Consider the following 25136-nt stretch of genomic DNA (forward strand, 5'->3'; position numbering starts at 1 on the left):
CCTGCCCATGGTTTTGGTCTTGGTGTGGTTTCAAGTGAGGGTCAGATCATGCTACCTCACATCTTCAAAGTTGGTTTGAAAGTGAACACCTGGATGTGCTTAAAAGTGTGGTGATCCGGTGATACAATCAGGTAGCTGCTGGTGGAACTTAGGTGTGGCAGCAGGACTCGGCGCCAGTCCACAAGTTCAGAAAGAGTGCTACAACTTTATACCCTTGCCTTACTGGCTCCCTCCTCCCCCGACCTGCACCCACTGGACTACTTTGTTTGGTCATATGTTGAGAACATCACCAACATGACCTCCCACAACACCAAAACCAGTCTGATCGCTGCTATCTATGGAGTATTTGCCAAGCTCCCACCGGTGCTTGTGGAAAAGGCATGTTTCTAGATCCAGACCCTTATTGAGGCAGTGATTGAGGCTGAAGGCAGCTACATTGAATAGATTTAATCTCTACTATATAATCAAGTTACCTAAATTGACTTTTTCAATAAAAGTTTTAAAATAAAGCTGTAGTGTTGTTTTCTTTAGGGCAACAAATTTATCATTCTATCCTGTAAGTTTAAAATAAAAATGTCAAATATCATAATGTAAGTTTAAAATAAAAATGTCAAGTATCATAATGTAAGTTTAAAATAAAAATGTCAAATATCATAATGTAAGTTTAAAATAAAAATGTCAAATATCATAATGTAAGTTTAAAATAAAAATGTCAAATATCATAATGTAAGTTTAAAATAAAAATGTCAAGTATCATAGTTTAATTGTGATCTAAACAGAAACATTCATTTCGGACGTGCCCCTGTCATATCAAAGAACCTACTGTTGATTTTATATGCCTGACCTTTCTGCTTGTGTGGTCATAAAACTTCTTAAATGCACTGATGATGTTAGGCTGCATAAGGTGTTAACTTTGGTCAAAATCGCCTGCTTCTTCTTTCATCGGATTTTTTTGATTATCAATTATCGATACTTATTGAAGACATTTCGACACAAAACTTGTCTAAGAACACTTTTGGTGAAATTTAAAAAATATCAGCCAAGCCGTTTTGTAGTCCATAGGGAACGATCTCACGCGCACACACACACACACACACACACACACACACACACACACAAGGTCCCTTTTATATAATAGTAGATTTTATCATTTTAGATAATATTATCATGTGGATTTCTGTCAAGCTTGATAATATTTTTAGCTAGTGTTTATGTTATTTCTTTCTTTTTTTTTTACATAGGAGTCACCACTTATCAAGGCCAGGAGGCCACTCGAGGATAAGGGTTAATGAGTTTACAGTAGTCAATGGGATATTATCGTAGTAACTGTTAGTAGTGGAAATTTGGTAAATTGGATTACTTAAGGGAAACGGCTCATCAAGAATTTGTTTATATTGGACTTGAAGACGACCAAATTGTAGTCAGCTGGAAAGCAGGCAAATAAAGAGAGTTCCACAAGCGTGCAGTTCTAAAAAAGAAGTTTTGTTTATGGAATCTACATTTAGGTTTAGGCACAGATAAAGAGTGGGGAAAATTATTGATAGTGGTTGCAACTAGACGAGTGTTTTTTGTGAAAATTTGGCGAGGAGAGACAATAGATTGGAGCTCAGAGGAGCACTTGCCATGAAAATAACGATAAAGCAGAGACAGGCTCGCAACGTCACTTTTGTGAGAAAGAGGTTTCAGGGAAGAGAAAAGGAATGCCCTATGAGGCTACGAAGTCTATTTTGAACTCTGTCAAGGTAAGATAAGGTATTTCTAGCAGCTCCTGCCTAGATGTGGCAGCAATACTCCATCCTTGAATGTACCTGGCTTTTATACAGGTAGAGGATTGCATCAGCAGTGAGATATCTGCTGAAGAGGTAGAAGGATCCCATCATTTTTCCAGCGACCTTGGCAATGGATTTGATGTACCATTTGAGATTAGGAGTAAAGGTCAAGCCCAGAAGCTTGTCAAAACATAGAGCCTCCCCAAGACAAGAGCCATTCATTTCAAATTGGTGCTAGATGGGGACAGAGCGTTGATGACGTAAAGATCAAAGCTTGATTTTAGATACATTAAAAGTAACCAGCCACCTCTTTCCCCGTTGTACCACATGCTCAAGATCAGAGGAGAGAGAATCAGAGAGAACTTAGTCATTTACGATTTATTAATTGATTCATTGATTTATTTCCTTTTTAGGAGGTGAGACACAAGATCAAGTGTGAGTTTGGTGAAAGTATTACTGCAGAACGAATTGGAGTTGAACTTGGTCTAATGTTTACTGTTATTGCTGTTTATGGAGTGCTCATGGGGAAGTGGTTACTACAAAATGTTCTGCTAACCATGTTGTTTACTGCCAATTTCCATGTAAGAGGAAAAGAATTCATAGATTTATTGTGGTTCTTGCATTGTTATTCTTAATAGGTGACTCTTTTATTGATCTTTTTAAATATATTCTCCCATTTTTAAGATTGAAGTTTTTTGACAATCAGTCGATTGCTCATGCTTAAGTTTTTTTCTTTTTTTTTTTTTTTAATTAAATCTATGCATAATACTAAAACTCTGAAAACCTTGAATGTTTGTATATGAATGTTTTAGATGACTGGATGAATGAAGTGGTGAATATGGAATGATGCAAATAATTAAAAAAGAGAGAGGAGGGAGAAAGAAAGAAAGAAAGAGGAAATAGGGAGAGATAGAGAAAGATAAGTAAAGGCAGGAAAAGAGGAAAGAGAAAGAAAGAGCGGAGAGCAAGAGGATAGGGACAGCCAGAGGGGGATGTAGGGAGAAAGAGAAAGGAAAAATCGAGAGAAAGAAAGAGTGGAGAAAGAAGGAGAAAGAGGATAGAGAAGGTGATAGCAAGAGAGGAAATAGGAGAAGGATAGAAATTTAAAGACGTGGGAGAGGAAATGAAGAAAGAGAGAAAGAAAAGAAGAGAGAGAAATAGGAAAGAGAAAGAGAGAGTGTGAAAGAGGAGAATAGATAAAATGAGAAATGGGGAGAGAAAGAAAAAGAAGAGAAAGAGAAAAAGAAGAAAGAAAGAAAGAAAGAGTGGGAAAGAAAAGGAAGAAGAAAGAGAAAAAGGATAGAAAAGGTGTGAGACAGAGAGAGAAGAGAAAATGGAGAAAGAAAGAAAAGAAAGAAGATGCGAGAGAAAGAAAAATGAGAAGAGAAAAAGAAAAGATAATATGATAGAAACAGGAGAAATAGACAGATGGATAGAGAGAGTGAGAGAGAGAGAGAGAGAGAGAGAGAGAGAGAGAGAGAGAGAGAGAGATTGAAGAATGAGGTAAATGAAGAGCGAATGATAAGCGAAATGGTGAGTGTTGCAGGGCCGAATGTTGGTGACAATTGACCCTACAACTAAAAGGACGACACAGGCAAGAAAAGGACGAAAAATGACAATGACAAAGAAGAGATGACAAACACAGTAGGTATCGTCATGAATGAATATAAATCTGTTCAGGTTTGTTTTTCATAAAGAAACTGAATGGTGGTAGGAGGTCTTATGCTGAGGGTCAGAATCCAGCTGGTGTTTGAACTAGCATGGCTACGAAACCGTCACTAGTGACTGCAGGAAACACATGCTGGCTTGAGAAGCTGGACTGCTGGGAATAGAGCGCAATGATGGCAAGTGGTCACTGCTGCTGCTACTGGGTTCGGCCGTTGTCAGAGAGGTAATCTAAACCGTTCTGCATGGACATGACTGCTGCTGCTGTTGAGTTGGGTTGGGCCGCTGACAGGCGCAACCTCGCTGTGTGGCGATCTAGCCGCAACTGATCGCTTGTTAAAAAACCGATGTAATTAAACTCATCTGGTGGACATAGTTGTAGACACCGTGGCTTTGCAGCGCTGGTCATCATTTTTCGTTCTTGATTTGTGTTTGTTTTTGAGTCTTTAAAGTACTATGAGGAGTTATCTGTTTGAGGTTTATATTCATGTGTCATAACAAATTGAAGCTAGGAAAGTTATGGATATTATTCTAACAGGAATTGTACCATTCAGAGTTCCACGGGATAATTATTCATGTCGAAATCCTTGTCGAAGGGTCGTCGGGTGTGGTTTTTACATTTTGAATTGGGATCTTTTTTTTGATGAGCGGTTTCTTTTGGTGGAAAACAAGAGCAATGGAATGATGTAAATAATTAAAAGAGAGAGAAAGAGAAAATTAGGAAGAAAGAAATAAAAGGAGAGAGAGAGAAAGAAGGGGAGAGAAAGAGGATAGAGAAAGTGAGAGAGAGGGGGATGAGGAGAGAAAGAGAAAGAAAAGAAGCGAACAGTATAAAGAACACTTAGGGTTAACTTGAAGGTGGTTTACCTGAGTGTGACTGCACTTTAGTCAAGTTCTGTGAGGTTTTTCATTGCCCTGATTTGAATGGGAAGTGTTGGAGATGGAGTAACTTGAATGTATTCATTAACAGGTCTAACAGAATAGTTGACCTGTTTTCAATTAAGTTGTCACCAGTGTTTCTGGTATGAATCTGGTTTTGTGTTTTACTTAAAATTGATGTGCAATTTGCACACAATTATCCATTTTTGTTTTAGAGAGACTAGCCTGGATGCCCAACGTTGCCCGAGTGTTTGAAGGTGTGTCTTGAACAAAAAGATAAAGATGTGGTAGTAGGCAGGAAGGCTCAAACCCAGAAAAGAAAGTGAAAGAAAATCTGACGTCTTAGCCGGAAGTCAAATCGACCCCTCCTCGTACAAAAAGGGTGTTTTTTGGCCATTTTTTTTATATTTGTCGTCCAAGACGTCGAGCGTCAAAATTATATTATTATAATCTTGTCAGGATCTGTCGTCTCTGTCAAAAGTTCTTGTGAGACATGCATGCATACATTTAAACAGACAGGTGAGATTTATATTATAGATGCCAGGTGGCCAGTTTGATTCACCATCTTGCAGTTCTGAGCAAACTCTGGCATCATCATCATCATCATCATCATCATCATCATCATCATCATCATCATCATCATCACCACCACCACCACATCCATCACCACCACCACCACCATCATCATCATCATCATCATCATCATCATGGAATTGACAGTAGCTAAGTAGTTAATGACATAGACTGATAATGTGAGTGTACCAATTTCGAATGAAGTTGTTTCCACAGAAACACTATCACTTAGGGACGTTGACTACCTTCACAATACCAAATGCCTTTCTAAAAAGAATTCTAACTAGAAAGATATCGGGGAAATGAAAGCCAACATCAATCATCTCATCCCTTCAAAATGAATGAATGATGCTCAGCAACAACAATCATTAGTTTAATTTCCGTTTTACATTCTGACATGTTTTGAACGGCTTTAAGAAATTGACTTCAAACCATGCCAACTGAAAATAATTTTGTTTTGCTAGGATTTGGATGTGTAACGTAGTTGTTATATCAAAGAAACAGAGGAAAAGAAGAAACTCGTTTTTCAGTTTTTCACAAAAGCCTTTATATCTGGTATTTCCAACAACGCATTTTTTTCTCCATATTTAAACAGTCCATTTCTCCTTTTCCGACCGTGTGTGACTTTTCATCTTTGCTCCAATGCCACCCACACATCTCGAACATATGCTTCTCTCGTCACGTCTTGAACACCTCTCTTTCTCCAAACATGTCTCAAACACCTCTCTTTCTCCAAACATATCTCAAACACCTCTCTTTCTCTGAACACATCTTGATCACCTCTCTTTCTCCAAACATGTCTGAAACACCTCTCTTTCTCTGAACAAGTCTCAAACACCTCTCTTTCTCTGAACACATCTCAAACATCTCTCTTTCTCTGAACATGTCTCGATAACCTCTCTTTTTCTGAACACGTCTCGAACACCTCTTTTTCTCTGAACACATCTTGAACACCTCTTTTTCTCTGAACACGTCTTGAACACCTCTCTTTCTCTGAACACGTCTTTTTCTCTGAACACGTCTTGAACACGTCTTTTTCTCTGAACACGTCTTGAACACCTCTTTTTCTATGAACACGTCTTGAACACCTCTTTTTCTATGAACACGTCTTGAACACCTCTTTTTCTCTGACGTAAGTTTTGATTCATTGTCTGAAACTAAAGCCCTGGTCAAACCATATTCATATCTGAGTACTATTACAGTTGATTGAGTATCTGATTGTTGCATGGGAAAAATTTAAGACCATTTAGAGAGATCATCCACAATCATATGGAAAATAAAAACATTGGCAGGGTCAACAACATCTATTTTTATTCAGAATCATGGTCGCTCTGGGTATGTCCAGCAAGAATCAATCCATAATGATCAATTAATTTAATTAGTTCATAAGTGAGTCCTATGCATACATATATATATATATATATATATATATATATATATATATATATATATATATATATATAAATGGAAATGTATAAAAAAAGAATACGAAAAGTATAAAAGCTTAAACTTTTCTTTATTCATTTTCTATTGGTGGCGTGCAGGAATGCTAAATAATATTATGAAAAAATTAAAAACTTTTTTTACAAATACATATTTTCGACCGATTCTTCAGTCTTCATCGGTGTAGTATATATATATATATATATATATATATATATATATATATATATATATATATATATATATATATATATACGAGCAAACAGTTAATAAAACATGTTAAAAAACACTTTGAAATGAGTTAAAAACATATTTAATCTGAAAAGGAAACACTAGATAAGTGGATAGTACTTAATCTGCGGAGTTTCGAAGAAATACTTTCCTTCTCATCAGAGGGTAGGAATTAGCAAAATGTGGGATCGGATTTTGCATGCAAAAGTATTTGATGAAATAACAAGTAAGTCAAAGAGCTTACTTGAAAACAAAAAAAGTGAAGCAGAGGGAATAGGGTGAAGAAAAAGGTGATTACACATGAATGGATAGTCTGGTGGAAGATAAATAATCCAGTGACGGTAAAATCCAAGTATATAATTTCAAGAAAGTTAATTGAATTTCCATTTGCACAAAATCCAAAAATTCCTGTAATTGGAAGAAGATGGTCCATAATAATCCAAAAGCAGAAATCCATGGAAAAAAATGTGTACAAGGAAAAAAGGAAAGAATTCCAATAATATTAATAAAAGAAAAATAAGATATGTTTTTCATTCTACTGCCGAGATATAAATACTTTTATTTTATTTTATATATATATACAGTGATGATCATATTTATTGGCACGGTAAAATAAAAGTTAAATTTTGTCTAATAAATTCTAAAAAAGGGATTAAATTAAAGAAAATAACAAAGTATATTATGTATTTTTAACTAGCCTTTCCGATGCAGCAATCGGATTTTAGAAAAAATAAATAACAAAGGAACAACAAACATAATTGCAAAAAACCCTTGTTCAAAATTATTGGCACGATTTATTTAATAATCAATTGTATAGCCTTTGGCCTTGATTACCTTCCTCAGTCGCTTTTCATAGTTTACAACGAAGTTGTTGCACTCTTCAGTAGTAATTTTAGCCCACTCTTCCTGACAATAATCCTCCAATTGAATAAGATTCTTAGTCTTCCTTTGCATTACCCTCAATTTTAATGTTCTCCATAAATTTTCAATTGGATTAAGGTCTGGGCTTTGTGATGGCAACTCCAAAACATTAATATGATTGTCCTCAAGCCATTTCTTAGTCAGTTTAGCCGAATGCTTTGGGTCATTATCTTGCATGAACCACCAACGACGACCAAGTGAGAGCTCTTTAGCAGAGTCTTTCAGGTTTTCATCCAATATTTTAACATAATCTTCCTTTTTTATGCTACCTGTGACCTTAACAAGTCGCCCTGGTCCAGAGGCAGCAAAGGATCCCCAAAACATCAAACTGCCTCCACCGTGCTTCACTGTGGGTATGGTGTTCTTAGGCAGGAAAGCTTCGCCAGATTTTCTGTAAATATAAGACACTTTATTATGGCCAAATAACTCTATTTTCGTTTCGTCAGTCCATAGAACACGTTTCCAGAATGCAACATCTTTATCAATATGACGTTTTGCAAAGGCTAGCCTTGCTTTCAGGTGCATAGGGTGCAATAAGGGAGTCTTTCTCGGACGACATGCTTTTAAACCAGCTCTCTTCAAAACTCTACCAACTGTATGTCGAGATACATTCACTCCAGAGGTGCTCTGTTCATCAACAATCTCCCCAACAGAGATCCTTGGGTTTTGTTTTACTTGTCGAACAATTTTCCGTTCATCTCTTGGGGAAAGAATCCTTTTTCTCCCTCTACCCTCTAAACTCATAACGTGGCCTTGCGATTTGAACTTGTTTATTATGACTCTAACAGTGGATTTGGGAAGGTTTAGCTTCTTTGAAATCTTATCATAGCCCTCCCCATTGGTATGGCATGCTACAACAAGCTTCCTGACGTCTTCGCTGTGTTCCTTAGTTTTAACCATGGCGATTGAAAATTATAATTTAGTCACTTATAATAGTTTAAATAAATCGCTATCTAAAAATTATCTGAAAAAAATTATTCACTGAATTAGCGTTAAACAAGCATAATATGGCTATAAAAAAGTTCAGAAAGCACGTAAACCGGAAATTGATTGATATTATACTGATACTAAAAGAAAAACAAAGCCGTGCCAATAATTTTGAACAAGGGTTTTTTTGCAATTATGTTTGTTGTTCCTTTGTTATTTATTTTTTCTAAAATCCGATTGCTGCATCGGAAAGGCCAGTTAAAAATACATAATATACTTTGTTATTTTCTTTAATTTAATCCCTTTTTTAGAATTTATTAGACAAAATTTAACTTTTATTTTACCGTGCCAATAAATATGATCATCACTGTATATATATATATATATATATATATATATATATATATATATATATATATATATATGAACAAATGATTAATAAAATATATTAAAAGACATCTTGAAAAAGAGTTAAAAACATATTTAATTTTAAAAAAGGAAGCACAAGATAAGTGGATAGTCCTCTCTCTCTCTCTCTCTCTCTATATATATATATATATATATATATATATATATATACATATATATATACATATGTATATATATATATATATATATATACATATATATATACATATATATATATATACATATATATATACATATATATATATATATATATATACATATATATATACATATATATATATATATATACATATATATATACATATATATACATATATATATATATATACATATATATATACATATATACATATATATATACATATATATATATATATATATACATATATACATATATATATATATATATATACATATATACATATATATATATATATATATACATATATACATATATATATATATATATATACATATATACATATATATATATATATATATATATATATATATATATATATATATATATATATATATATATATATATATATATATATATATATATATATATATATATATATATATATACCTAACTTTGTATAAATGCACATCTGTCTTTATTATAGAGTGGAAGATTATTTGGTGCTTGTCCAGAATTGACCCTATATTAACAAACCAAAATAAAGAAAAATATGTCTGATGGGTAAATATCCAGATACGCTACTACAGAACACCGACCACTCTAATTTGTTTTTTTATAGGTAATTGAGGTCGCTGACAATGAATCTGATAGTCAAACTCGGGGCAAATTTACCGTTTGCATGGTATTTACCCCTGAACCCACGAACTACTTTCCACCATTTTGCAGCTTCTGTGTATGCTATGTGCATGCACGCTGTAGCATAAACGACGGCTTCACCAAGCAAACTACGTTGGGGGAGGGGATTTTTTTTTCCAAGACATAGAATTTTCTAATTTTCGAAAATACATTATAGCACTTTTTGGGTGGAAAATTTAAAATTAGCTGAAAAAGAAATAAAACAAAAGCACTCCAAGTTGGAGTAGGGGGGGGGTTAATTTATCTGTTTTTTTTTTTTTTTACCTGGAACATAGAATTTTCAAATTTTCAAAAAGTAACGCACCGACATTTACCAATTAGAACACCATTTAACATTTTCCGAAGATTTTACGGTTTACATTGGGGGCGCGAGCGGGGGGGGGGATGTGATGTTGGGGCACGCGCGCCCCAACATCACATCCCCCCCCGCTCGCGCCCCCAATGTAAACCGTAAAATCTTCGGAAAATGTTAAATGGTGTTCTAATTGGTAAATGTCGGTGCGTTACTTACGGAAAAACGTTTAACTAAACGGCAAAAGCACCTATTAAGCCACATAAGTTCTATAATTGAATCCCCCTCCCGAAAAAAAAAAAGAATGAAAAACATAAAGATGTTTGGTGCTTATGTTTTTGTAAACCACATTAAAAACTACGTGAGACAAAAAAAAAAAAAAAAAAAAGTCCCCCAATTTGTTGTACTTTTCTTTAACTGTAAGTCATTAAAAAAAATGTCAGTCCGTAATTTTTTGATTGGTACGCCATATGAGAAGGCAGTTTGCTAGGTGAAGCAAGCCGTCGTTCCGTTCATGCTGCAGCGCACGCGCGTAGCGTAAACGGAAGCTGCAACATGAAGGAAAGTTATTCGTGGGTTCGGGGGTTAATACCATGCAAACAGTAAATTTGCCACAAGTTTAACTATCAGATTCATTGTCAGCGACCTCAATTACCTGTAAAAAAAACAAATTAGAGTGGTCGGTGTTCTGTAGTAGCGGATCTGGATATTTACCGTATGTACGTACCCGTGGCAGAAAGAAAATAGCGTATTACAAAAATTATGTAAATTGACAAGAAAATTTTATTTTAAAATAAAAAGATTCAATTTATGGCTTCTCGACGAGTGACTATCTTACGGCGCCATCTTAAGGACTGAAGGAAAAAGGAAATAAGGACTGAAGGAAAAAGGAAATAACTCTTAATAATTCAAACTTTGCGATATTTTAGCAAGCTATTCTTAACATGGGGGGGGCGAGGGGACATTGGAAAACTAAAAGTAGCTTTAAAATGATTTTATTTATAAAATAAAACTACTTGATCATTTTTAGAATATGATAGTGTTTTTTTGTTTGTTTGTTTGTTTGTTTGTTTATTATTATTATTATTGATAATAATAATAATAATAATAATAATAATAATAATAACAACAATTGATCATGATGATGATGATGATGATGATGATGTATAAAGCCGTTGGAGAGGGTAGGGTGGCTCTTTTACCTATTCGGGACTTTCACTTAACAATTTAATAAACGAAAGTACCATAAAAATCAATTAAAAATAAACGAGTAACCGGAAGGAAGGGAAGTGGAAACAATAATCGTAAAGATAGCCTTAATTATTATTAGATAATCAATAAAGTATCTAACATGTGTTTGCCGGGCGTAAACCTTCCAGATTCGAAAGTAAGTTCTGGTGGTTTCATTTCAGTTAAAAGGGGGAGGACGTTCGTGTATTATGACTCTTAAATTAAAATAAAACCTTAATTTTTAAACATACACCTTTATCGTATCAAAAGAAATTATTTATTTGTTTGTTTTTCGTCTGAATCGGGAGTGTAGAAGAAAAAACTTCCAAAGAACGATTGACCACGTGTTTCATGGAATAAGTAACTAGCTCTGAACGTTGCCAAACAAATAATTCCACTTCCGGTTCCTTGGCACATGATCTGTTTCACGCACTTTCTTTTCAGGTTGGTAATTATTGTTTTTATTTTTGTTTTTTTTTACCCCATCACTATTTTACCCCTATTTTTTAACCGTTCTGATAATTTGAATTTTAACTTCTATTTTCTGTTTCAAAACGACATGGATAGACTTTAATTTAGATTTGTTTTTTTAATATCTATTTTTTTCGTTCGTTTTCCTCCCCCGGCATTTGCTTGTGCCGAAGAAGGAAGAAAAAGCAGTTGCCGACTCCTGACCAAGGCTGATGTTTCGTGTTGAAACCTGCATGTCACGTATCTCTAATTTTTCTCATGTTAATAAAATCGTGTGATCAGTGTGTATACGTTTCTCGTCACTATGTGACTTACACACACACGCGCACATATTATCCATCTATTTTATAATTATTTGAAATCGCAAATATAATAGGGAATTTTAAGGCGCTAGTGCACTTACTGACCCGCGCTACTTCCAAGTTTAATTAAAGTTTTGTTTTTTTGTTGTTTTTTATTCAATTGTAAGGTTAAAGTATAGAATAGTTACAAAACATCCTCCCCCTCTCCATGTTAAGAACAGCTTTTTAAATAATAACGTTATTTCAGCACGGATCAATAAGTGCACTAGTACCAATTTTAATTGCGAAATTAAATCTAAACAACTCAGCCAGTTTAATATTTTGTAAATAGTTGAAAAAGATTGAGTTATTTCAGCTATTTTTTCCGCCCTGCCCCAGCGTAGTATAACCCCCCCCCACAACCACCCATGTAAGAACGGCCTTCGAGGTTTCCGAAAGCCGTTCTTAACATGGGGAGGTTGGGGTGTTTATAATACGCTGGGGGTGGGGCAGTGGGGCAGTGGCACATCGTAAAAATTTACCTTATTTCGTTACTCTTTGAAATTTGAACGCATTTAAACTGTCTTTAAAATGTTTAGCGAATCTTTATTAAAAGTTCCGGAAGTTATTTATAATCTAATAATTTTATAAATAGAAATTAAAATAACATTGCCTTAAACTTGGTAAGCATTTTGCAGTATAGATAATAAAATAAAAACGTGGTTAATAAAGTTATTTATTTATTAACCACTTATCCATAGAGTAACTTTACCCTTCGTAATATGTGTGTGACATGTTACGAAAGGTACATGGATAAGTTTTTGTGTTTTTTACCTATTTTAAAGCGTTTATTTACTTTAAAACAACTGGAAGTGACGAATCTTAAGTTAGAACAAAATTAAAGAAGGTCAATGTGCACTAGTTGTCCAGTATATTTATTCCGAAAGCCGTTCTTGACATAAGGATGTTTGGTGCGTTTTCCGAAAGGCATTTTCTTATTTTCAACCTCCCTATATTAAGAACGGCTTTCAGAATAAGCAAGTTGGACAACCAGTGATTTGTGATTTTTGTTTACATAAGAAAACGTTTGTTTGCTCTCCCCTTCTTCCTTATGTTAGTAAAAAAAAAAAAAAAAAAAAAAAAAAAAAAATCCGGAAAACTGGAAATTTGAGTGAATTTTATTCCAAATTATTATTTTATAACAATCTGATTCAATTACTAATTAATAATCAAACGATATCGTATACTAACATTTCACTCTAAAATCGTATTTACGAAGTTTCTACCCCCTCCCGCAATAAGCAAAAACAAAGAAACCTAGCATAGGTTAGTTTAAAAGCTAAGTAAAATAAGGATTCCCGGACGACTCCGGATAAGACGGCAAGTTATCAGTACGGCTCCATCGTAATAAAACTAAACGAGTGTAATTTAATGAATTACTCTATCAGAAGGTACTTTAAATGGATTTGTATTTACTGTACACATAGATTCGAAAAAGTTGTCAAAAAACAAATATATAACAAATAAATGTTATCAAAGGTAAGATAAATTACTTTTCTACCAAACTGGATATAATTTTTCGTGTTTTTATTCAATGTAATATGTTTATTCAGCTCGAAAACTATACAGTGTTTACGATGTATTGGAAAATTCAAAATGGCGTCTGACTCGCTTTAACACGGTAAGTTTGGGAAAAGGTGTTATAAATAAAAAACTGGATAAAATACTTTTAAAAGCTCGCTCAATATATGTTACCGTGACATAGGTTGACATATATTCGGTGGGTTTTTAATAGTATTTTCTCTAGTTTTTTATTTATAACACCTTTTCCCAAACTTACCGTGTTAAAGAGGGAGTGAGACGCCATTTTGAATTTTCCAATACATCGGTAAACACTGTATGGTTTTCAAGCTGAATAAACATGTTACATTGAATAAAAACACGAAAAATATATCCAGTTTGGTAGAAAACTAACTTATCTTGCTTTTGATAACATATATTTGTTTTTTGAAAACTTTTTCGAATCTGTGTACAGTAATACAAACCCAAAAACTAGACAAAATACTGTTAGAAAGTCGCTCAATATATGTTACTGTGAAAGTGTATCTGTTATTGCTGCACTTCCATTTCTTGCTCTCTTTCGGTGGAGGAGAAATCCTTCACGACTGAGACAATTTTTATTTTTGTACCTTTTCTCCACGTTAAAAAACGACCCTGGTGTCTAACTCTGTCCCGTGGGGAGGCATAGTAAATAGGTACTATGACATAGGCTTACATATAATATTCGGTGGTTTAAAAAAAAAAAGAAATCTTCATGGTAACAAATAAGCCATATTCCAAAAATTACGTAAATTTGTCACTTTTTTTTTTTTTTTTTTTTTTTTTTTTTTTTTTATGAAAGCATCAAGCTTTCCATATTAAAGAACGGCTTTCGGAATAAACACCCCCAACCTCGAAAGCCGTTATCAACATCGGGAGCTTGGGTAGGTGTATCAGAATTTTGGGGGAATTTTTTACACCCCTAACAGAAAACTGCGAATAAAATTTTAAAAACTCGTAATTTCTTATTTTAAAGTGGGTTGTTTATTTTCTGTATGGAATATACTTCCAAAATAAACTATTAAAGTTGTTTAAAAAATATTTCTTTTTTTTTTAAACAGTGTTTACAAAATGCCGGTGTGCGTTCAACCAGCCTTTTTTTTTTTTTTACGTGATGAAATCAATTGGATTTTACGAGTTAATTTTTTTTCAATTGGTTCAATTTTTACGATATTTTTTGGGTCAATGTGAAATTTTATGCTCTTTCCAATAAACCAAATATAATATTTTACACAAACGTTTTTTTTTGTTTTTTTTTTAAACCCCCCCTCCCCCATTTTGAAATGTCTATTAAAATTTAAATAATTAATTTACTCATCAAAGTTTTTTATATCACAAATTGAAGATAAAAGGTCAATAAATTAAATATTCTAATTTAAAACAAAACAAAAAAAAGGGTTTTTTTGGACCTGTAAAATCCAAAGTGGAAAACTTTTTTTCTTTTTTTTTTTTTTTAATGAATGTTTTGCTTATATCGTCAAGTAAATACCGGAATTTCTTCTATTTCATTCAATGTTTTTTTAGAAATTAAAAATAAATAAATTCACTCTAAAGTAGAAATAAAATATAATCAAAATTTTGTGTAAGAGAATTTTTTAAAAAATCGGTCGACTAGGTTTTTCGTTTAACGGCAAAAACTTGTAAGTGAATGTGTGCTTTTTTTTTTTTTTTTTTTTTTTTTTTACTATAGAGGCCCCAAAATACTAATTTTGGTTAACAGCATGCAATAAAAAGAGATATTATGGCGTTTATAAGTCACCGTAAGATAATCGCGAAAAAAAAAATTAGATTTGTCTCCCTTTATTTGAACAGTCAAAAAGGAGTTCACGTTTTTTTTTTTTTTTTTTAATCCTTGTTTAAAAAAGTATTTTATTTAAAAAGGATATGGAATATAAGTATAAATATGGATAAATTCTTAACAATGAATAATGGAAGTACCCATTGAATAGAATTTCTTATAGGTAAGGATTCCATGAACTAAGCTTCTTTCCTAAAACGGCCCGCCTGTGGAACTCTGTTTTGCTGGCCAGCTTTCTAGCTGACTACAATATGGTTGTCTCAAGTCCAATGTAAACAAGTTCTTGCTGAGGCATTTCCTTAAATAGTCAAATTCAACCAAATTTCCGCTGCTAATGATTACTATGCTGCTGTCCTGATGACTACCGTTCACCCATTAACCCTTATCCTGGAGTAGCTTTCAGGCCTTATAAAATAAAAAAAAAAACAAAAAAAAACATTCACCCAGTGTCGGATATTCCACTTTTAACGGAAAGTAGAAGTTTTATGGGGATACAAATTCACATGCGATATCCAGTCTGTCTGTAGATCCTGGTTAAAGGAGATGACATGCAAGACTTAGTATTTTACAGAACTTCATCTGCATGACAAGGATAAAGGGAAACATACCTTCTTCCACTGTTCCTTTTTTTTCCGGTGGTTTGTTCTTGATTTGAAGGTTCTATAAATAGCAATACCACACCATTTTTTTTCTTTAGATCGAATAAACTCTAATCCAGTATTATTGAAAAGAGCATAAAAACAAAGAAATTTTTTTTTTAAATCTGCCCATTAAAACTGGAGTTATGACCATTCAAATATGTGGTTCACTGGACATTTTCCCTAAAGTAAGCCCTATTTAAATGCATCTGAAAATGGTAGAAAATTTGCACAATTTACAGACTAGCCCATCTTAAAAAAGCTTTATCTTCAGACCTTTTTAAGATATGATGAAATTTTGAACATATTATCATAATACTATGAAGGTTCATTTCACTTGGTAACTTACAAACTAATTAGCATATTTCAGTTTGATTTTAACAGCCTTAAGTAGAAACATAAAAACAGCTAAGAAAAATGGTAAGTAAGGTTTTATCATCATATATTATTCTGATTGACATTATCATTTGCCAGTATCATATCATGAAAAATCCAAGATGGCGACCGGGAAATCCAAGATGGCGCCATGACACGATTCAAAGAAATTAACAAAATATGGCTTGTAGCATATCAAATTAAAGGAAATTTTGTACAGATCGGAATTATGTTTTAAAGTACATTAACTTAATTAGCATAATTAAGTTTCATTTTAACGGTTTTAAGTAGAAGCATCATAAAAAAACAGCTGAAAACCAGAGAGGTAAGGCTTTATCATCATGAGAAATATTATTCTGATGGACATTATAATTTATTATTTCACTGTGAAAAATCCAAGATGGCCACCATGACAGATTCAACAAAATTATTAACAAAGTATGGCTTGTAGCATATCAAATGAAAGGAAATTTTGTACAGATTACAATTTTTTTTCAAGTATATTAAGCTAATTAGAATAATAAAATTTCATTTTAATGGTTTCAAGTACCTGTGACAATTATTAGGTCAGTTTCTACCACTGTTTTGTATCATTTTTTATTTTTAAATTATTGCCTACACTTCAAGAGACATTGCAACCACTTTTTCTTGTTCTCATGTGACGCTCAACACTACTTGTTTTTTTTAAACAGAAACATTTACAACACCAAAAATTTATTGGGGTAGGTAGAAGAGTAACTTTCCTTTGTTAACATTTATTTGTTTTTTTACCACTTTTTCATATCTCTATGGATTGTAAAACAAACCCAATAAAAAGTTATTCTTTTACTTAACTAGATAAGTGGTTTGTGTGTTTTAACTCATTTAAAACTTTTAAAACTCATTGTTGATCATTCTTTTTCAAAGAATTTTTTAAAAAAATATTCTTTTCCTTTCCATAATTAAAAACTTATGTTTTCTAAATAACAAAAATAAAATGAATACTTTATGTTCGTATGTTAGTTGACGAACACTTTGTTTACAGATTTTTTTGTGTGTGTCACGATGCACAAAAATTCTTATATTTATATGCGTTTGTCACTATTTCTATTGACTCGTGCATAAGAAGTTTTTATCCAATTCTTTTCAAATTTTAGGACAAAAGAAATTAATATATTTGCTATTAAATAGCATTTGAACACAGTTTCTATCTTTACTTTGTACTACAAGGCATTAACTTTGATGTTTTATTTGCAACTCAAAAACCAACAATAACAACAACAAAACACAACATTGTCGGTTATTCTTTTTCAAATAATTCATTTTTTTAAAAAAATATTCTTTTCATGTCCATAATTAAAAACTTATGTTTTCTAAATAACAAAAATAAAATGTATACTTTTTTTTATGTTCATAAGTTAGTCGACGAACACTGTTTACAGATTTTGTTGTACGCGTCACGACGCGCAACAATTCTCATATTTATATGCGTGTCTATTTCTATCGACTCGTGCAGAAGTTTTTATCTAATTCTTTTCACGTTTTAGGACAAAAGAAATTAATATATTCACTATTAGATAGCGTTTGAACACAGTTTCTATCTTCTTTTGTACTACAAAGCATCAACTTTGAAATGTTTTAATTTTTGACTGGAAAGACGTAAGTGTTGTGTTCAAATTCCATAGCAAAAACAATTATTTTCTCTGATTAGCTAAAAAAAAAAAAAAAAAAAAAAAAAAATTAGAAACGTCAGAGTACAACTTCCACTTTGCGTATTTATGTGAACACATCTTGACCGCTTATTTGCAAAAAGTGATCTACCACCAGCGGCATGCTATGCTGGTATGTTTCAAGTCAGATTTAAATATTAAAAACCATTTTAAAGTAAATTGTATTGTGAATCAAATTGTATACGTTTTACTTTGATGGAGGTAAAATAAATGTACTTGTTACTGATTTAAAGACTGAGTGTCAAGTGTGTGTCTTGTCCAGCACTGAAAGTTATGGTTTCTGGTGTTGTTAGTATAAAAGAAGGTATCCAAAGGATTTCATGTAACTTTATTTCCATTGGTTTGTGACTTCCCTTGATGGTTTGCAACATCTTTAGTTTCAAAATAAATTAACAGAAAAACTCTTTGATATACTTGTGTATTAAGCAAAAAAATAAAAGTACGCCCTTCCTTGAAAAACATGTACTATTCATATGACAAAACGATCGTGTATGTTTTTGTATGTCCAGCAAAGGCTTTTTTCGCCGGGCTTTTTTTTTTGGGGGGGGGGTACTATGTTTTAGAACTTCTTATATACTCCCTAGATCATAACATCTACGATTTGCAAAGGGACGTCGTATCTACATTTATTTTGAATGAGTTTTTTAAAACCTGGTTTCCAGTGTTTGTTTGTCTTTCTCGTATAAATAAAATGAAACTGAATCGAAACAAAGCGATTCACTGGCCTTCGTGGTCAGCACATCTTGAAGGCAATGATCACTGACGAATACTCTTCATATCAGACAAGTGCTATTCATTAAGACACTGCCAGAGTTCCACCTCTTGTGGGGCAGCTGGTTTCCCAAATACAAATACGGTGGAAAGCTGAAAACTTAACTGGCTTACATCTAAACATAAGTTCGTGATTTCGTTTCTTCATCTACGTGAACTCCTTTACTTAGCTTTCACTTTCTCTGCGTTGATTTTTTGATTGCTAAATTTAAATGCTTTTCACTTCCTCTCGCGTCATAGCCTAGTGGTAAAATGTCACATTTTCTTTCACTTTTCTGCCTTCAAGTTCGTCACAGGTTCAAGCCTTCCCTCCCTACTAACACTTTTTTTTTTTTTTTTTTTTTTTTTTTTTTTTACACTTCCAAACACTTGCGCAATGCCAGGTCGCCCACCTCTCTGCTAGTTTATTATATAAAGGGCAAAATGGGCGCAACCGTCTGTGCATGTTCACAAAAGGCTTTTTGGCTGGGGGTTCTCGCGTCGGTTAGATTTCACAAGAAGTTTTTGCATACTTCCCAGATTCGCAAATCGACATCGTCTCTATCTTTTTTTTTTTTTTTTTTTTTTTTTTTTTTTTTTTTGTGAACAAGTTCCCACCATGCGGTCATCTGCTGTTTGCCTTTTTCGTATAAATAAAGTGAAACTATTGAAACGCAACCACCTGGCCTTCTGGCCGGATAGTATCTGTTCTGTAATTGATCCTTGGTCAATGTAGGGAAAACCTTTCATACTGACACAATTACTATTTATTTGGATACTGCCAGAGTGCCCCCATTTTGAGGGAGCTGATCCCCCCCCCCCACATTAAAAACAACCTTTTGTCTAATTTGCTTTCGTGGCAGGTTTAAAAGCAACACCATTCTTGCAAGTCATCTTTTGCTTTTAGATTGACTATGTTAAATTTGATTTTCCGGTCGCATCATGGCATAGCGGTAAGACGTCAGATTTTCTTTCATTTTCTTTTCTGCCTTCGCGTCGTGGGTTTGAACCTGCCTGCTTAATACCGCTATTTTTTTTATTTATTTATTTTTTTTTTTTTTTGCTCAACACACAACTACTAGTTAGTGTAACTGTCCTAAAGCAATAGAAATTATCCTCCACAAATGGAAGATAAATTTTATGTTACATTTAAAGTTGTTCTCTAAATGGTAGTGGGATCTGAATGGTAGAAAAAAGAAAACTGGGGATAAAGTTGAAGGATGTTGACATCTTACCAAGATTAATACAACTTAGGGGAAGCAGACAACAAAAGTGGGGAGTGGGCATCTTGGACGATTTCTATAACCAGAGTTACTTATTCACTCTAGCTGAAAGACTAAACTTGCTGGTCATCATAATGTATGAATGCAAAGATTCTATCATTGGCATTGGTTTTCCCGATATTTTTCTAATTCTTACTAGAAAGACATCAGATACTTACAGAAGGGATCACGGGAAGGTTGCCAATGTCCTAAGTGAAAGTGATTTTTGTGGTACGAACTTGAAACACCCAGGTTGTCAGTCCGTGTCATTAATCACTAGACCACTATCATTTCTTGCTAAACTTAGAGGCTTGGGGTCAAACAGAATCAAGAATAGTATGTGTCCTGCTTAGGCAGGAAAGACGTATTCATACTTGACTCCTTTTCATGCAAACTCACTACTTGTATCCACCTTTTTTAATACAAATGGAATATAATCTTTTTTCTATTACATCTGATCTTGACCTCCAGCTGGTGCTTAAAGAGTGCAATAAGATCCTGATCAGCAAAAACTCTATCTTCTCTCAGCTGCAACCATCATTCGTGCTACAGCCTGACATTGTTGATTACAGAGGATACATTTAGCAGCAGAGGTGCTTGGGATTGACACAAGTTATCATCTTGCTAACTTACCCTCAGAACTACCAGAGTTTGCACCATTTGAAGAAATTGTGTTCAGTTATTTTTGCTTAGTATGTCACAGTGAGAGATACTTAAGCAAGTCCTCCATTCTGGAACTGTACTGTATAAGAGCTAATGCGTTCCAGGCCAATCGCCAGATCAGAGAACTCAAAGTTCTTACCTAGCACCCAACGTTCAGAGCAGATTCTCTCTTCGACCACCCTAATCGCCAGATGAATGTATAGTCTACAGCTCTCTTCATTAATCCCCTATCGAATTCTTTTCTAGAAGATTGGATTACAAAGGAGTCACCACTTATCAAGGATCAGAAGCCATTCGAGGATAAGGACTAATGAGTGTCAATGGGACAATATTGTAGTAATTGTTAGTAGTACAAATTTGGTAAATTGGATTATGAAGTGGACAGCTCATCAAGAACTTGTTCACATTGGAAGATGATCATGCTGTAGTCAGTTGGAAAGCAGAGAGTTCCACAGGCATGCAGATCTAAGACAGATAAAGAATAGGGGAAATTATCTATAGTGGTTTCAGATAGATGAGTGTTTTTCATGAAAGTAGGGGGGAGGAGGACCATAGATTGGAGCTCAGATGAGCACTTGCCTGAAAATAACATTAAAGCAGCGACGGGGTCGCAACGTCTCTTCTGTGAAAAAGTGTTGTTTTTTTTTTTTTTTTGTTTTGTTTTTTTTGAGCTTCTTAGCATTTTCTGAAGAATTTCAATTCGTCTCTCAGCCTACAATGACCTTTTGACTAAATGGTCGAGAATAAGGGCAAGAAAAGCAATATCCATCCAAATGGGGATCCATGCGATTCCTCTGTCAAAGTTTGAACTTTGCAAAGCCAGTCTCTCGACGTGTTGATGACACATCAAGTCTGGCATCTCTAATCCTCTTTCACACGGATGTTGAATACAGACCTATGCCTCTTCGCATCTGAGAGAGGTGAGGACATAAGGCACTGAAGGGCTTTCAGGTGATTTGCAGGCAGCTGAAGTATCGACAGTCAGTAAAGAATGAAAGAAAAAACTTAACTCCTCAATTCTACATTTTAAGGAGTTTCCTTCGAAGCCAAGTGTTAACCAATGTTTCAAACTTTGACACTATTAACACATTTTATTGAATATCATGTCAATACAATATTACTATAAGGAGTACATTAAAATAATAGGAATTAACATAATCTCCACTAAACTTAAGCATGAAACCCTGTTGACTTTGGTGGTTGGAGGTGAAGGTATTTCTAATTGTCTGTGATACTTTGAGATTAATTTTACCTGGCCTTATTCACCACAATGCCACATTCACACCATGGAGTTAACCCAACTTAATAGAACTTTAATCGTTTTTATGAATGAATTTATGTACATGTAGATGTGTGTGTGTGTATATGTATATATATATATATATATATATATATATATATAAACTTAATTTACTCACATAAAATTAATATACGGAAGTATAGATTTATGCGTAAACTTTAAGTATTTACTTCAAAAGTGCTCAATACGTAGGTAGAGCTAGTTAGTAATTTATAAAATATATATGGCGATTAAGCTACACTGAATATTCCGCGTTTCATTAACTCTAGGACTCCTCAGGCTTATGCGTATAAGCCTGAGGAGTCCTAGAGTGGATGAAACGCGGAATATTCAGTGTAGCTTAATCGCCATATATATTTTATATATACGAGAGAGAGAATAAATGACAAAAATTTATATTCCAAAATTCATGATGTTGACCATCTTATAATTTATTCCTTTAATTCAGTTGACTTATACAATTCTTGACAGTATGTTTTGTAGCGCAGTCATCCACATACAGTACTGTTTTGCTGTTTCACAGCTCATCAGTGCGGCTAGACAGGCAATATATATATTTCATCTTAGCCGAAAGGCCAAGTAAACATAATGAATAATAAAAAGTAAAAATATGGTCACACACTTTTAGAAGACACTTATTTTGAATAAAATTTAAATGAGAAATTTAAAGTGTCAGAAATAATGAAATCATTTTATTTATTTATTTTTTTGTAAGTCCAATATTTTGCTAAAAATAGCTTCATAACACCAAAATGAAGAAAGGTGGGGGGGGCAGAGGTCACAAACCGAACTCCCTACCCTGATGAAGCTATTTTTAGCGAAATATTGGACTTACAACAACTAAAAAAAAGTAAATAAAATGATTCTATCATTTTTTTTTTTTTTTTTTCTGACGCTTCAACATTTTCAAATTTCTTATTTGAATTTTACAATGAATGTTTTTTCACCAGGCATTTTTAAATGAATCAAAAACGAAAAAAAACTCATTTAATCTATTATTGGATTATCTTTTAATATGAGTGCGTACGATAGTATTGGTTTTGTTGTCATATGATCAGCTTCCCTGGAATAATCTCTTATGTTCTTACCAGTTGGGGTATCCGGCGTTTCCTGGGTGTTTAGATGTGATGGGGAAGGGATAAATCAAAACCAAGCAGAACCCTGTTTAAATATTATAAAAAAAAAAAATAATGTCAAAACTTTTTTTTTAAAAATCGGGAAAACAAAAAAAAAAACACTGAATGTGATGGACAAAAACGAACGTGATGCAATACGAACAGTCCGGCGTTGCCTGGGTGTTTTAAGAAAAAAGGTTTAGGGAGGTAGGCTCAAACCCAAATGCTTGAGGCAAAAAAAAAAAAAAAAAGCTTGATGACTTAACTCGACACTATGAAGGTAGGCGAATGAGAATTGATGAAATTTAACGATTAAAAGGGAATTGACAGGTGTGTAAATTTAATGAAGTCAAACATCAATCCCGCAGTTAAGTTTAGCTGCGAGGCAGTTCTTTTGGTTTTGTTTCCCAGAGATGTTCGGGGGGGGGGGGGGACCAGCTCCCCATAAAAAATGGGGGTGTCCAAATAAAAAGCAATTGTCAGATATGACAATTTTCACTGCATTGATCAAAGCTGATTTGCTTTCTGGAAGTTCCCGGCACGAAAACCAAGGAACACACACCATTTCAATTTAGTTTCACTTCGTTCATCTTTGGCTTTTTGGTATAAATAAACACGCGACACAACGAAATAGCATGAATTTTATGAAAGTCAATCAAAATAAATCTAGACGCGACGTCCCTTTGCAAATCATAGATATTATGATCTAGGGGGTATATAAACAGTTCTAAGACCTAGTACCCCCCTCTCCTCCGAGAAGCCCGGTGAGAAAAGCCTTTCTTGGACATACAAAAATGTGCACGCCGCATTTGCCTTATATATACTAGCAAAAGTACCCGTCGTTGACTGGGTTCAAAAACAGCCTACAGAAAATGGACTCTGATTTATGAAAGTATGATAGGTTATGAAAAGAAAGGGTTGTAAAGAGATAGCTTCGAATTTGGGGGTATCAAAACCAAAGCAAAATATGATGAAAGTAAAAATAAAATAGATAAACCCTATAATTTATTATACCATACATGTTCACACTGAAACACTTATCAAAATAATCTGTGGATCTATATTAAAAAACCTTGTTAAACTTTGTGACATATTTCCATTCTATGGAGGTCAGGTGCGAACAAACACCCCATAATTTTATTATACCATATTTCTTCAAACTGAAACATAATTATCAAAGTATACTTACGCAGAGAGATATGAAAAGTCTTTATTAAAGTTTGTGCCTATTTCCATTCTATGGAGGCCAGGCACGAACGCAGACCCCACAATATTATTATACCATCCCTATTTAAGTTAAAACATACTTATCAAAGTATTCTTATGTACATCTATATCAAAAACACTTGTAAACGTTTTTTTTTTGTTTTTTTTTTATTTAATTTTAAATTTTTTATTTCCATACTTTGTGGACCAGGACCTCACAATTTTAATGAACCACCGTTTTGCAGGATCAAACATACCCATTTCTGTGTCTCGATACATCTTCTATAATCAATATGTAATCAGTTTTTTAAAATAGTCAACCATATTCGTGACCACACACACACACACACACACACACACACACACACACACACACACACACAGACAGCTTTATATTATAGATATATATAGCTGGGGTGAGGGTTAATCCTCTATGGTATTACAGTATCCTTTAAGAGGGAGAGGGGATAATTTAATCTGTTCTATTGTCAATGAAACTATAGGCATTACTGTCTAGAGCTCCTAGGTATCATCTCTTTTGATTTTGATGGGGAAGGAGTGAGTAGTGTACTATCTTTTCTGTTGTCATGGTATCATTCTCTCTGTCATTACCTCCTCCTTTGGGGATCAGTATTGTATACGTTTGTTCACTATAATATTATTCTCTTAGAGTTGAATATTTTTGATAATCTAACGTAACTAGATAAATAGCGAATGTGAATACTGGTGAAGCATTGTTTTTCTTTCCTTCATTTTCAAAAGTGTATACTAG

General features: G+C 33.6%; 1 protein-coding gene across 1 annotated transcript in view; it reads left to right on the top strand.

The window, feature by feature from the left end:
- Positions 1–11512: 11512 nt before the first annotated feature.
- Positions 11513–25136, top strand: part of LOC145297711 (erlin-2-like) — a 52699-nt gene continuing 39075 nt past the window's right edge. The window contains exon 1 of the mRNA XM_080143916.1: positions 11513–11641. The gene's annotated coding sequence lies outside the window, so the exon portion shown is untranslated. The remainder of the gene's footprint in view (positions 11642–25136) is intronic.

The sequence above is a fragment of the Euprymna scolopes genome, chromosome 18 (assembly GCF_053919585.1).
Source record: "Euprymna scolopes isolate OS-2025 chromosome 18, ASM5391958v1, whole genome shotgun sequence".
Lineage (NCBI taxonomy): Eukaryota > Metazoa > Mollusca > Cephalopoda > Sepiida > Sepiolidae > Euprymna > Euprymna scolopes.